The following is a 14,543-nucleotide window of genomic DNA, read 5'->3' as shown; positions in this document are numbered from 1 at the left end:
AGCATGATGCCACTAATCAGCACATCTTCCCTTCACCCTCCGCTGTCAGCATTCTGCAGGGGCCATTCTCTCTGGGACACCCTAGTCCACTCCTCCATCACATCAACATCTGACCCCCTGCCCATGGCACCTTCCTGTGTAATTGTAGAAGGTGCAACATCTGCCCCTTTACCTCCTCCCTTCTTACCATCTCAGGTCCTAAACACCCCTTTCAGATGGAGTAGTGCTTAACTTGCACCTCCTTCAAACCGGTCTATTGCATTCGTTGCTTCCAATGTGGTCTACTGGACATGGGAGAGACCAAACTCTTTGCTGAACACCTTTGGTCGGTCCACATGCAGGACCCAGATCTTCCTGTCACTTGCCACTTCAACACACCACCCTGTTCTTCTATCCACATGTCCTTCCTTGGTCTTTTGCAATGTTCCAGCAAACCCCAATGCAACCTGGAGGGACAGCACCTCATCTTCCGATTGGGCACTTTACAGCCTTCCGGATTGAACGCTGAGTTGAATAGCCTGAGACCATGAACTCTGTCTTCCATCTTTACCCCATTTCCATTTAATTTATATCATTTTGTCTCATCTCATTCATCCATTTTATCATCCTTCTTTTTCCACCTCTCCTTTCTTCTCCTCCCCCGCCCACTTTCAGGGGAACTGCATAATCCCCACGCAGTCCCTTAACTATCTGTACCTCTGTTCTGCCATTCATGCACTCTGATCACTTACTTTTAACACCTTCTCAGTCTTCTTTATCTTCATTTACCTTTACTTTGTCTCCCCCAATAATATAAATCTCCACTGATTCTCTCTTTGCTCTTAGCTCAAATGATGGATCATCTAGACATGAAACGTTGGCTCTATTCTCTCCCCACAGATGCTGTCAGACCTGCTGAGACTTTGTTTTTGTTTGATTCCAGCATCCACAGTATTGAATTTTGTGTGAATTCAATTCATGATCTCCACAAAGGAGACAAACAAGATCCCAAACTGATAAGGCATTGTACCCCACCTTAGGCTTGATCTTAGTCAAAAGGCATTGCATAAAAGACAGCAACATCCACAAGGGTGCAGCAGAATCACAGACTCTCTATAGTGCAGAAGGAAGCTATTCTGCCGGAGTCTGCACCGAGAACAATCCCAACCTCTCATATCGCTGCTACTACCCTTGACGTTAAACGAACCATTAGCCATGTCCACTGCACCTAACGTGCATATTTTCACACTGGAAGAAACAAAAGCCTGGCACAAAAAAGTGCAAAACAACTACAAATCAAACAGTACGAGAAAAACGCACATACGTACAATTATCTATTTTCATTTTCAGAAAGAGCCCTACTTGAAGTAGGGCATCAAAAAATTCAGTAAAACTCTAGTATTTCTCTCTACAGTAACTTCATTGCAAGCCTACTTGTGACACTAAAATATTTATAGGATCAAGAGAAATCAGAGTGTACTGACAGAAAGAGCGAACTGCCCTCTACCCGACGGCACAGGTAGCTCTTTAACATCACACTGGGTAAACACAGTGACATTCAACAAATGCCAGAGAAAGATCAATTTAATTGCTATGGATTTTAATAAACGAAATGTTAACCAAAAAACGTTAATTTCTCCAGAAAGACGAAAATCCATTGACTTTCGTGCACTATTGTAGTTATGTAAATAAGGGGGCGGGCCTATGTGAGCTCATCTCAGAGAAGCTGCAGATTGTGCGCCCTCTGCTGCTCAGGAAGTTATCATTGTTTCTTCAGCATTCTTTAGGTCCTCTCAAAGTCTCTGTTCTTGCCAAGTGGTTTGTTAAAATGCAAATTTCCGTGAAATGCTAGAGAAACGAATTCTTTAAAGTTCCGTGTAGTGAACAGCAGTAACCTCTGGAAGAAGAGGAGAGCAAGATACAGCTTGGAAATCTTGAAGTAAAAAATATGGGTCAAATACTGATTAGGTCTGACAGCATCTGTGGAGTGAAAACCAAAAGTAACAGGCTGTATTTTCACTGAACTGAGATTACTCTTTAAAAATGGCAGACAATTCCTAATTCTGGAATTCCTGACCTCATTCCTGGGCTGCCTGATTAACAGATTGCCTTAAAGTTTGCATGCTTGTTCCTGTCACAAGCCCATAACTGGCACTTCGGACCTCATGGAGTCAAAGCATGCTACAACACAAAAAAAACCCTTCGGCCCATCAAGCCCGTATGGTCAAAGGCAAACCACCCAACTAGTCTAATCCCATTTTTGGCACATGGTCCATAGCCTTGTATGCCTTGGCATTGCGAGTGCATATCTAAATACTTGGCTGGTTCTATTGCATTGATAGGCATGTCCTACTCCGTCATGGAAACATTTATCACAAAATACATCTTTTATCACAAGTCTGTCAGGCATTGGTCTGCATGTATTAGCCATGATAATTACATGGAGTTACAGGGAGTTGCTGAGGGTATAGGTGGGATGCTCTTTTGAAGAGTTGGTGCAAACTCAATGGGCTAAATGGTCTCTTTCAGCACTGCAGGGATTCTATGATTCTATCGTACTAGAGACGCTATGGGAAAGTGATGGTCAATCCTGTTGGATGGTTTCCTGTCAAAGCTATTTAGCAGGATACCTCTTCCCCAGGACATTCAAATAAGCACCAAGACATAGCTTGGCTGCTGATGAGAAAGGAACTCCCCATTAGATCCAGGTGTGCAGGCTGATATCTCACCCTCCTCCACATATATTGCCATTGAGGTGTCTATGGTGGGGAAGAGAATGTTGTCCAACTCCTCTGGAATCTGCCTTTGCAAACAAGGTGTGGCACTGTACACTGGGGGAAACATTGCTTGATTGACAGCTTGGGCTCTCTACAGTCAATTTCCCAAAGTCTATTCACACAATTATGAGTGGTTTCTGTTATTGTTACTTTCAAGGGTCTGGCTGACGATACTGGTACTGAAATTACTTTTGGAAAAAAATGAATGGATTATTTATTTTTAAAACTTGAGGATCATCTCTAGCAGCTCTGTGGCCACAAAAGCTAAATGCCCTTTGCACTGCTTTCTGGAGATAGCCCATACAGCATAGGGTTGTGCACCACAGAGCTGCTTGCGATGAACCTTGACAAAAAGCTTTAAATAAAAGTAATCCATTCATTTATTTCTAAAAATGTTGCATTCCAAGGTCTATGACAATGGGCTGAAAGATGTGCTAAAGACTGAAGAAAACGCTACGGAGGAGAGTGGGGAAAGGTTGCCATTTAAGGCCTTTCAACCATAGTGCAATAAAGAAACGTAAATGGTATAGAGTCTCTCCAACTGTACACCTGACATGGATTATAAATTATGAATATCGAGAGTATTGAAATACTATTAAGGTATTTCAGAGTGGAACGTGCTGCATTTCTGTAATTTTCAATTTGAAATGTTTTGTCCTCAGGGTGTAGGCCTGACATGGAATTTATACCCTTAATATCAAGAATAATGTTGGTCTTTACTTCAAAGGGCATGGAGTATAAAATAGGGATGCTTTGCTAAAACTGTACAAGCCACCAGTTAGACCACACCTGGAATACTGTGAATAGTTTGTGTCTCTATCTGAGGAAAGATGCACTAGCATTGGAGGCAGTCTGTTAAGAATCAGTAGATTGATCCCAGGTATAGAGGGGTTTTTTTATGAAGAGGGGTTGAATAGGTTGGGCCTTTTCTCACTGGAGTTTAGAATAAAGAGAGATGACTTTTTGAGACATATAGGATTCTGTAGGTAGGTGAGGAGAAAAAGATTGGTGCAAACAATTGTAGGTCCCTTACAGACAGAAACAGGGGAATTTATAATGGGGAACAAAGAAATGGTTGACCAACTGAATACATACTTTGGTTCTGTCTTCACAAAGGAAGATAATAAGATACTAGATATATTGGGGAACACAGGATTTGGTGAGGGGGGCTACTAAAGGACATCAGTATTAGTAGAGAAATGGTGTTGGAGAAACTGATGAGGTTGAAGGCTGATAAGTCCCCAGGGCCTGATAATCTACAACCCAGAGTACCTGAGGAATTGGCTGTAGAATTAGTGGATGCATTCCTGTCATCTTCCAAAATTCTATAGACACTGGAACAGTTCGTACAGATTGGAGGGTGACTAATGTAACCAGACTATTTTAACAGGGAGGTAGAGAAAAATCGGAGTTAGAGACCAGTAAGACTGATGGCAGTGGTGGGAAAAATTCTAGAATCCATTATCAATGGCTGTATAACAAAACACTTGGAAATAGTGACAGAATCAGACAAAGTCAGCATCGATTTATAAAAGGGAGATCATGCTTGACAAACTTACTGGAATTCTTCAAGATGTAACCAGTAAAGTTGGTAAGGAGGAGCCAGTGGATGTAGTTTATTTTAACCTCAAGAAGGATTTTGACAAAGAGATGAGCACATAAAATTAAAGCACATGGGATTGGAGGTAGTGTATTGAGATGCATTGAAAACGGGTTGGCATACAAAAAACAAAGAGTAAGAATGAACAGGTCTGTTTCGAAATGGCAGGATCAGGCTATTGAATTGGATGATCAGCCATAATCATAACGAATGGCAATGCAGTCTCGAAAGGCTGAATGGTGTTCTCCGGTTCCTGTATTCTATGTTTCTATGTCACACATCTTTTGGCCGAATCCTTCCTGATGGATTCAGCACAGGGTTCTATTCAACACAAGCGTTCTGATTCCCACCCATTGATTGAAACTGCTACTTATGTTTGGGTAGAATAGACATAGATTCCCTCCCCAAATCCCATTTTGGAGAGCACATCTATCATGAAAATATGCAGTATTCTGTCAGATACCTTCTCCTGGTCCAGGCTGATGATGGGGAGATGCCGGCATTGAACTGGGGCAAACACAGTAAGAAGTCTCACAACAGCAGGTTAAAATCCAACAAGTTTATTTAGTAGCAAACACCATGAGCTTTCAGGGCTCTGCCCCTTCGTCAGGTGAGTGAGGAGTTCTGATCACAAACAGGGCATATAAAGGCACACACTCAGTTTACAGAATACTGATTAGAATGTGAGTCTTTACAGTTAATCAAGTCTTAAAGGTGCAGTCAATGTGAGTGGAGATAGCATTAAGCATAGGTTAAAGAGATGTGTATCACTTCCAGACAGGACAGTAAGTGAGATTTTGCAAGCCCAGGCAAGTCATGGGGGTTACAAATAGTGTGACATGAACCCAAGATCCTGGTCGAGGCCATCCTCACGTGTGCGGAACTTGGCTATCAGTCTCTGCTCAGCGAGTCTGCGCTGTCGTGTGTCGTGAAGGCTGCCTTGGAGAACGTTTACCTGAAGATCAGAGGCCAAATGCCCATGACTGTTGAAGCGATCACCAACAGGAAGAAAACAGTCTTGCCTGGTGATTGTTGAGCGGTGTTCATTCGTCCATTGTCATTGTGTCTGCATGGTCTGCCCAATGTACCATGCTTCAAGACATCCTTTCCTGCAGCATATCAGATAGACAACTGATAGCCAAGTTCCACACACATGAGGATAGCCTCAACCAGGATCTTGGGTTCATGTCACACTATTTCTAAACCCCATGACTTGCCTGGGCTTGCAACATCTCACTTACTGTCCTGTCTGGAGACAATACACATCTCCACTTACACTGTCTGCACCTTTAAAACGTGATTAGCTGTAAAAACTCGCATTCTAATCAGTATTCTGTAAACTGAGTGTGTGCCTTTATATGCCTTGTTTGTGATCAGAACTCCCCACTCACCTGATGAAGGGGCAGAGCCCCGAAAGCTAGTGATGTTTGCTACCAAATAAACCTGTTGGACTTTAACCTGGTGTTGTGAGATTTCTTACCAGGTTATGAGGTAGGTGTCCACACCCTGGTCCAACACATTATTTTTTACCAAAAAAATGCACCATGTAAAGGGAGGCTTTGACCTGCGTGCCTCCGCTGCCTGGGATTGTCACCCCTTTGATGCCTGGGTTGCTTCTGAGGGCCTCAGCAAAGGGTTCAATGCAACACACAAAAAGGACGGAGGAGAGAGGGCAGCCCTGTCTGACTCCAGACCTGATTTGAAAGCTATCTGATTCCCACCCATTGACTGAAACTGCGCTACTGATATCTGTGTAGAGCAGCCGGATCCAATTGCAGATTCCCTCCCCAAAGCCCATTTTGGAGAGCACATCCATCATGTAGCTGTGTGATATTCTGTCAAATGCCTTCCCCTGGTCTAGGCTGATGATGCACGTATCCACCTGCCTGTCCTGCACGTAGGTGACCGTATCCCTGAGTAGCGCAAGGCTATCAGAGATCTTCCTGCTGAGTAGAGGTTTGATCAGGATGGATCACTGATGCCAGAGTAGACTTGACCCAGTTGGCGTTGACTTTGGCCAGAATTTTATAATCCACGTTCAATAGTGAAATGGGTCGCCAATTTCTAATTTCTTCCCTTTCCCCCTTCTGCTTGTAGATGAGGGTAATGATGCCTTTCCTCATGGATTCTGACATCCTGCCTTCCAGAAGCATACTCTTGTATACTTCCAGGAGGTCCAGCATGTCAAGTCCCACAACACCGAGTAAAACTCAGCTGGTAAGCCATCGCTTCCGGGAGTTTTACCCTTCTGAAAGGACTCGACGGCCTTTGTCAGTTCGTCCAGAGATACCGGTCTGTCCAGGCTGTCCCGCTCGCCGTCGTCTAAGATCTGCGCGATAGACAACAGGAAAGACTGGGAGGCCGTGCTGTCTGTTGGCTTCAGGTCGTACAGTCCGGCATAGAAGGATCCTCAGAACGTCAGACTGCGATGACCTTACTGAGCCGTCTTCTTCCTTCAGGCTGCTGATCACAGAGGTTTCTCTGTGTACCTTTTGGAAGAAGAAACACCAGCACTTTTCGTCCTGCTCCACGGAGCGGACCCTGGACTGGAAGATGACCTTGGCAGCCTCCGAGGCAAAGAGCGAGGCTTGCTGGCTCTTCCCCACCTGGAGATCCTCCCTGACATCAACTCCTATCGACTGCAGTTGGAGCAGTTCCTGCATGCTTTTCTGGAGTCGGGACATTTCCTCCCGTCTCTCACTGGCCTCCTGAACCCCTTTGTGAATGAAGAACCTTTTGATGCTGTCTTTGATGGATTCCCACCACAGCGATGGAGACTCAAAGAAGGGTTTGACGGTCCTCCAACTGTGGTAAACCCTCCTGAGTTCCTCGAGGTTCTCTGGGGTCAACAGTTCTACATTCAGCTTCCAGGACCCCCTGCCCACTTTCTGGTTTCCCTCCAGCTGACTGTCGGCCAGCAGGAGGCAGTGGTCAGCAAAGAACACTGGCCTGACGTCGGTGGGCCTGACCGTGAGCGTGCGGGACACAAACATAAAATCGATCCTGGAGCGGACAGACCCGTCGGGCTGCGATCACGTGTACCTGCGCTTCCCTCCATCTGCTGGGTTGCTGAAGACATCGAGCAGCTTGGCATCTTTGACCGTCTCCAGCAGGGCTCTGGACGTAGCGTCCAGTTTGTTTTCAGCCCTGCTGGATCGGTCGGCCTTGTCGATGATACAATTGAAATCCCCACCCAGAATGATCAGCCTGGAGGTGGCGAGTAGCAGCCGCTCGGTTTTGGCGGCAGGGGATTACACATTAATCAACCTGAGAGGGCAGTTTCTGTACGTGATGTCTCCTACAAGGAGGCGGCCCCCCCACCACCTCCCTAACTTCGGAGATGGTTAAGCCGCCTCCCTCCAGCAGGATGCCTAGGCCCGAGGAACAGCAGTCATTCCCACCTGACCAGATGGACGGTCCATGGGACCACACACTCGACCAACGTCTGTAGCTGCTGAGGTGAGGTATCCCACACTCCTGCAGGAACAGCAGGTTGGCCTTGACATTGGCCAGGTCAGACAATGTGGCCGCACATCTCAACCTGTCTTATTTTTTTTCTCCAAAAATATACTTTATTCATAAAAATCTCAAATAAACTATTGCAAACGTACAGGGCTTTGAACTGCAAACAATGCAGAATCAAGACATTTTTACAGATCTGTACAAATTACAATGACTACATTTCAATACTTAAGACTATATCCATTCCTCAATATTTACAGATTTGTCCTAATTACAATGATTACATTTCAATACTTAAAACTAAATATCAAACCATCTTATTATGGGAGGGGGAGGCCAGAATAGGACTGGAACAGGGAATCCTCCATAACTGGGAGCCTTGTGGGTGCCCATAGCTACACTTTTCATTTGGAGGAAGTGACACGCGTTATAGGAGAAATTGTTGAGTGATAGAACTAGTTCAGCCAGGTGGAGGAGAGTGGTGGGGATTGTTCAAACTTCTATTCGAAGAAGAAGCAAAGAGCTTTAAGGCCATCTTGGTGGGGAATGGAGGTGTAGAGAAATTGGACATCCTTGGTAAGGAGGAGGTGGTTTGAGTTGGGGAACTGGAAGTTGTTAATATGGCATAGGGCAATGGAGGAATCATGGATATAGGTCGGAAGGGACTTGTTAATGGAATTTTCTGGGGATTCCCTCTGGGGGTCCTGCATTGAGCCGAATTCAGCTAACTCAAAACTTCCAAGGGACAGTATGCAGTCAAAGACGTTCTTTATTTGACCAACATGCAATGGGAGAGAGATGCCAGGTGGATTCCAACTTCTCTATAAAATTTCAACACATGAAGCCATCTAAAATACTATTTTTGAAGATTCCTATTCCCCACTCAATCTGTCATACAAATTGGATGGTCCAATTATATTAATATGCACTATTTACCTTGGCAAACAGCATTTTACCTCTTAGCATAATTAGGTACCCATTGGTTACCTGGACCTGAACACCTGTCTCCCCTCTGCTTAGCAACCTTACCTATGCATGCCTGACAGATTCAAGGTTCGCTCTTGCCACTGCATACTATGAAAACTAAAACGGAGTCAGGGAATCATCGTGTCTACTAGCCATACCTCATCAGGCCAAGACTGAGGAGCAGAATGCTCCTAGTCACTTTCATTGGTATTGAATCCTTCTATTCATTTCTTTATCTTAGTATCTCACAGCTACAATTTCACTGTTTAGTTCTATACTTAATTTTCCAGAGAATTTGGTCTGTCTGGTCCTGTTTTTTCCCAGTATGCTTTTAGGGAAGGCCACCCTTGGCCGAAGCTTATAAGACATTCAAAACTATATTTTAAGATTACAATATTTGTTAAAAGTTCACTACAATTGATTATATTGTGTAAGCAATACCTTCATATATGTATCAGGCACATCATGGTACATTTAGTATATATAAGGCACCTTATGGTCCCTATTTTAGACTAGTCTACTTTGTTTTAAAAGCACCTTAATAAACAAGGGTTTCAGCAACCCCTGCTACAGGACTGGACAAGAAGAGACAGAATGGAGTCAAGATAGGAGGAAATGAGTTCATTGGGGCAGGAACAGGTTGACATGATGGGCCTACCAGAGCAATCCTATTTGTTGATTTGGAGAAGGAAGTAGAAGCAGGATGTCCAGGGTTGAGAGACTATGAGTTTGGAGCTATGGAGGGAAGCTCTCCAGAGATGATGAGGTCATTGACAGTCCTAGAAACAGTGGCTTGATGTTCAGTGGTCTGGCCGTGGTCCAGAGAGAGGTAGGAGGAAGTGTCCGATAGTTGGTGCTCAGCCTCTGCAAGGTAGAAATCCTTACACCAGTCAACAATGACACCGCCCTCGTCAGCAAGTTTGATGAGAAGGTCAGGGTTGGTCCTAAGAGAGTGAAGTGCAGCAAGTTTGGAAGGAAACAAGTTAGAATGGTTGAGAGGAGTAGAGAAATTGGAATGGTCAATGTCACACCAAAGTTCTTGATGAAAAGATCTAAAGCAGGTAAGAGGCCAGAGGGAGAGGTCCAAGTGGAGGGGGAATGCTGGAGGTGAGTGAAAGGAACTGTTGAACAGAGGAATGACTCCTGCCCAAAGGAATGAGCATGGAGACAAAAGCGGCAGAAGAAGAGTTCATGTGGAGCCCAAAGTTTGTTTAGGTGAGGACGTAAACGTGTGAAACAGAGTCCTTTGTTGAGTATAGCATGCTCAGCCTCAGAGACAGGAAGGTCAGAGGGGATGGTGAATAATCAGAAAGGGCTGGGGTTGGAAGGATGAGATCCGAGGACGAAAGGGGGTGGAGCCTCCTGGATGGTTGTTGGTTTCAATGACTTGTTGGAGCTTGCGTTCCTTAACACCTAAAAGGAAGAGAAAAAATTTCTTGTTAATCTGTCAGATGAGATGAAGAATGAAGTGAAACTGGGGACAAGGAGAGAAAGAGTGAGTAGGTGCTGCTGGAGAGAGATACCAAGATGAGCATATGGCAGCTTAAGGCACTGAGCGTGGACCTTGGGATGAACAGCAGTTGTATGTCCTGGAGATACTTTAAGCCTGGTGGATTCGAAAGATGAGGGGTGGAACTTCATTTGGAATCCACGTCGGGTGAATCAGAGACAAAGATAGTAGCTGAGGAAGGAAATATGGCTGTGAAAGCAAGTTTTGATTAACATCTTGAATTGGATTAATTTGGTTTTTGGAACAAGCAAGGAATAGATTTGGGTCTGCCAGGTCCATTCTGAGCTTTGGCTTTGTAAGTTTAAGGATGGAATAAAAAAGCTTTCATCCTTTACTAAAGATTTCCATGGAAGGGAACACTCTCCAGTTTTAATTATTTTTTGTTGCCCTGCTTTTAGTGGGGCTCCTTCTTAAATAAACAGCAGGTTTTAATAACCTTGTGGATGTTCCATGCAAAAGTCTTTTGGCTAAAGTCAAGTCCAAGATGCACCGCAATACCTTATTTTAGCTTGGATCTTGTTTGTCATTCTTGTGGGGGCTGTGAATTGGCTCCAAGTTTTTCAATTTGGTTTCTGGATCAAGCTATGAATAGACTAGATTTGCTTGGTCCACTCTGGAGTAAAAGTTTTTTCACCTTCTACTAAAGATTTCCGTGGAGAGGTACAATTGGAGTTTCAATCAATTTTTTGCTGCCCTACTTTCAGTAGGGCTCCTTCTTAAATTTCTGGTGGACTTTGCTCTCTATGTAACACAATGATCCAAGGTCGAAATGTTTTGTTGTATCTTGCGTAAAGTAATAGTTCGTGTAAAAATAGAATTGGGACAAATTTCTCTTTTGTGAGATTTCTATCAATTATTTAAAACTGGCATACTGCGCATATAATTTTTTTTCGATGATCTCTACAAATGCCAAGTCTCACTCTTGTTCCTTCACGATCACTGGGTCAAAATCCTAGAACTCCTTTCCCAACAGCACTGTGAGTGTTCCAACATCATAGGGACTGCAGTGGTTCAAAAAGGTGATTCACCCCTATCTTCTGAAGAGAATTAGCAGCACTTGAAACTGCACTATTGATATTTGTGTAGAGTGCTGGATCCAATTGTGGATTGTGCATTTTGCAGAGCACATCCATCTTGTAGGTGTGCAATATACTTTCATAAAATCATAGAATCCTACAGTGCAGAAGGAGGCATTCAGCCCATCAAGTCTGCACTGACCACAATCCCACCCAGGCCCTATCCCCATAACCATATGCATTTACCCTGCCAATCTCCTGCCACTAAGGGGCAATTTAGCATGACCAATCCACTTGACCCACACAATCATTGGACTGTGGGAAGAAACTGGGGTACCTGAAGGAAACCAACGCAGACACGGGGAGAATGTGCAAACTCCACAGACAGTGACCCAAGCCGGGAATCGAACTTGGGTCTCTGGCATTGTGATGCAGCAGTGCTAACTTCTGTGCCATTGTGTTGCCCTGGGTTCCTTCTCCTGATTCAGTTGATGGAGTAAGTGTTCACCCTGCTGTCCTGAATAGTGTGAAGATATCAGTGATCTTCCTGTCGAGTACTACACAGTTCTGATCAGGGTGAATCACCGATTCCAAAGCATACTTGACCCAGTTGATGATGATCTTGGCTAGAATTTTATTGTCCACATTTAACAGTGAAATGTGTCGCCAATTTCTAATTTCTTCTCTTTCCCCCTTCTGCTTGTAGATGAGGAGAATGATGCCTTTCCTCATTTGAATGGGTTTACCAATTGATCTTTTTCTACGCTCTAGCTATGACTGTAACACTACATTCTGCACTCCCACATTTCCTTCTCTATGAACGGTAGGCTTTGTCTTGTATAGTGCGCAAGAAACAATACTTTTCATTGTATGTTAATACATGTGACAATAATTAATCAAATCAAGTCAAAAGATTCTGACATGCTTCCGGCCAGAAACATACTCTCGTACACTTACAGCAGGTCTGGTCCAATCCAGCCCCACAGAGCCAAATGCAACTCGGCTAGTATGCCAGCAGCTCCGGGACTTTTACCCTTCTTGAAGGACTCAAGGGCCTTAGTCAGCTCTCCAATATTAGTAGTTTGTCCAGGCTCTCACAATCAATATTGTCTAAAACCTCCATGACAGATGACAGGAAGGACTGGGAATCTGTACTTTCTGTGAGCTTCATATCATACAGTCTGGCAAAGAAGAATCTGTAGATCCTCAGAATGTCAGATTGTGATGACTTTACAGGCTGCTGATCGCCGAGGTCGCTCTGTGTGCCTTTTGGAAGAAGATACGTGAACACATTTCATCCTGCTCCATGGAATGGACTCTCGATTGGAAGATGATCTTGAAGGTCTCCGAGACAAAGGGCAAGGCTTGCTGTCTCTTTAGCCCCTGGAGATCCTCCTTGACATCGACTCTCATGGACTGCAGCTGGTACAGATTCTGCATGCTTTTCAGTGGTCGGGACATTTCCCTCCATCTCCTTCTCACCTTCTGAACACCCTAGTGGATGCCTTGGTGGTTATTTTCCAGACGTCGCTGGATTCCGGGGAAGTGCCGGAGGATTGGAAAACGGCTAATGTTACGCCGTTGTTTAAGAAGGGTGCCAGGCAAAAGGCGGGGAATTACAGGCCGGTTAGTTTAACGTCTGTGGTAGGTAAAATGTTAGAATCCGTCATTAAGGAGGAAATTGCGAGGCATCTTGAAGGGAATTGCTTGATAGGGCAGACGCAACACGGTTTCATTAAAGGGAAGTCGTGTCTGACAAATTTACTGGAGTTCTATGAGGATGTGTCTAGGGCGGTGGATAGAGGAGAGCCGGTGGATGTGGTCTTTCTGGATTTTCAGAAGGCGTTTGATAAGGTACCTCACAAGAGGTTACTGCAGAAGGTCAGAGGACATGGAGTTGGGGGTAGGGTGTTAGCGTGGATAGAGGATTGGTTGTCAAATAGGAGGCAGAGAGTGGGGGTCAATGGGTGCTATTCGGATTGGCGGATGGTGACTAGTGGGGTGCCCCAGGGGTCGGTGCTGGGGCCTCAGCTTTTTACCATTTATATAGATGATCTGGAGGAGGGAACCGAGTGTAGGGTGTCGAAATTTGCTGATGACACCAAGATTGGGGGAAAGGCAAATTGTGCGGAGGGTGTGGAGAGTCTGCAGAAGGATCTAGATAGGCTAGGCGAATGGGCCAGGAAATGGCAAATGGAATTTAATGTTGGCAAGTGTGAGGTGGTCCACTTTGGTAGGAAGAATGGTAGGAAGGACTATTACTTACGTGGCGAAAAACTGCAGCAGGCGACGGTGCAGAGGGACCTCGGGGTCCTTGTGCATGAGTCGCAAAAACCCAGCCTGCAGGTGCAGCAGGTGGTCAGGAAGGCGAATGGGATGCTGGCCTTCATAGCGAGGGGGATTGAATATAAAAGTAGGGAGGTCTTGCTGCAGCTGTATAGGGCATTGGTGAGGCCGCAGCTGGAGTACTGTGTGCAGTTTTGGGCGCCGCACCTGTGCAAGGATATTTTGGCCTTGGAGGGAGTGCAGAGGAGGTTTACTAGGCTGATACCGGAGTTGAGGGGGTTGAGCTATGAGGAGAGGCTGAATAAACTAGGCTTGTACTCGTTAGAGTTTAGAAGAATGAGGGGAGATCTCATTGAGACGTATAAGATGATGAATGGGATGGATAGGATAGAGGTGGAAAGACTCTTCCCGCTCAAAAAAGACAGTAGGACTAGGGGGCACAGCCTCAAGATAAAGGGGGGGCGGTTCAGAACGGAGTTGAGGAGGAACTTCTTCACTCAAAGGGTGGTGAATCTCTGGAATTCTCTGCCCGTTGAAGTGGTGGAGGCTGCCTCGCTAAATATTTTTAAGAAGCGGGTTGATGGGTTTTTGATAAGAGAGGGGATTAAGGGTTATGGGGAGAGGGCGGGAAAGTGGAACTGAGCCACGACAGATCAGCCATGATCTTATTGAATGGCGGGGCAGGCTCGAAGGGCCAGATGGCCTACTCCTGCTCCTATTTCTTATGTTCTTATGTTCTTAAGGATGAAAAACCTCCCCTTATTGCTTCCTAGAAGAGCAATGGAGTCTCAAACAGGGATTTCCTTGTTCTGCAACCTTTGTAATCTCTTTTGAGTTCCTCAAAGTTCTCTAGGGTTAATAATTTTACATCCAGCTTCCATGCTTCAATGCTGAGCCATTGAACAGGTATTTTGTGTTGGTCTTCACAGTGGAAGACACAAATAACA

At 44.9% G+C, this 14,543-nt stretch overlaps 1 non-coding gene across 1 annotated transcript; it reads left to right on the top strand.

Annotated features, from left to right (window-relative positions):
* Positions 1 to 10,893: 10,893 nt before the first annotated feature.
* LOC145351235 (U5 spliceosomal RNA) lies at positions 10,894 to 11,005 on the top strand. Its single transcript, XR_013888356.1, has one exon. It is a non-coding gene; the product is annotated as a U5 spliceosomal RNA (small nuclear RNA).
* The last annotated feature ends 3,538 nt before the right edge of the window (positions 11,006 to 14,543 follow it).

This window comes from Carcharhinus amblyrhynchos, chromosome 12, assembly GCF_965287045.1.
Source record: "Carcharhinus amblyrhynchos chromosome 12, sCarAmb.v2.hapA, whole genome shotgun sequence".
In the NCBI taxonomy this organism is placed as follows: domain Eukaryota; kingdom Metazoa; phylum Chordata; class Chondrichthyes; order Carcharhiniformes; family Carcharhinidae; genus Carcharhinus; species Carcharhinus amblyrhynchos.
Note: the sequence above shows the minus strand (reverse complement) of the source record. Positions and strands in the feature narration are given on the sequence as shown.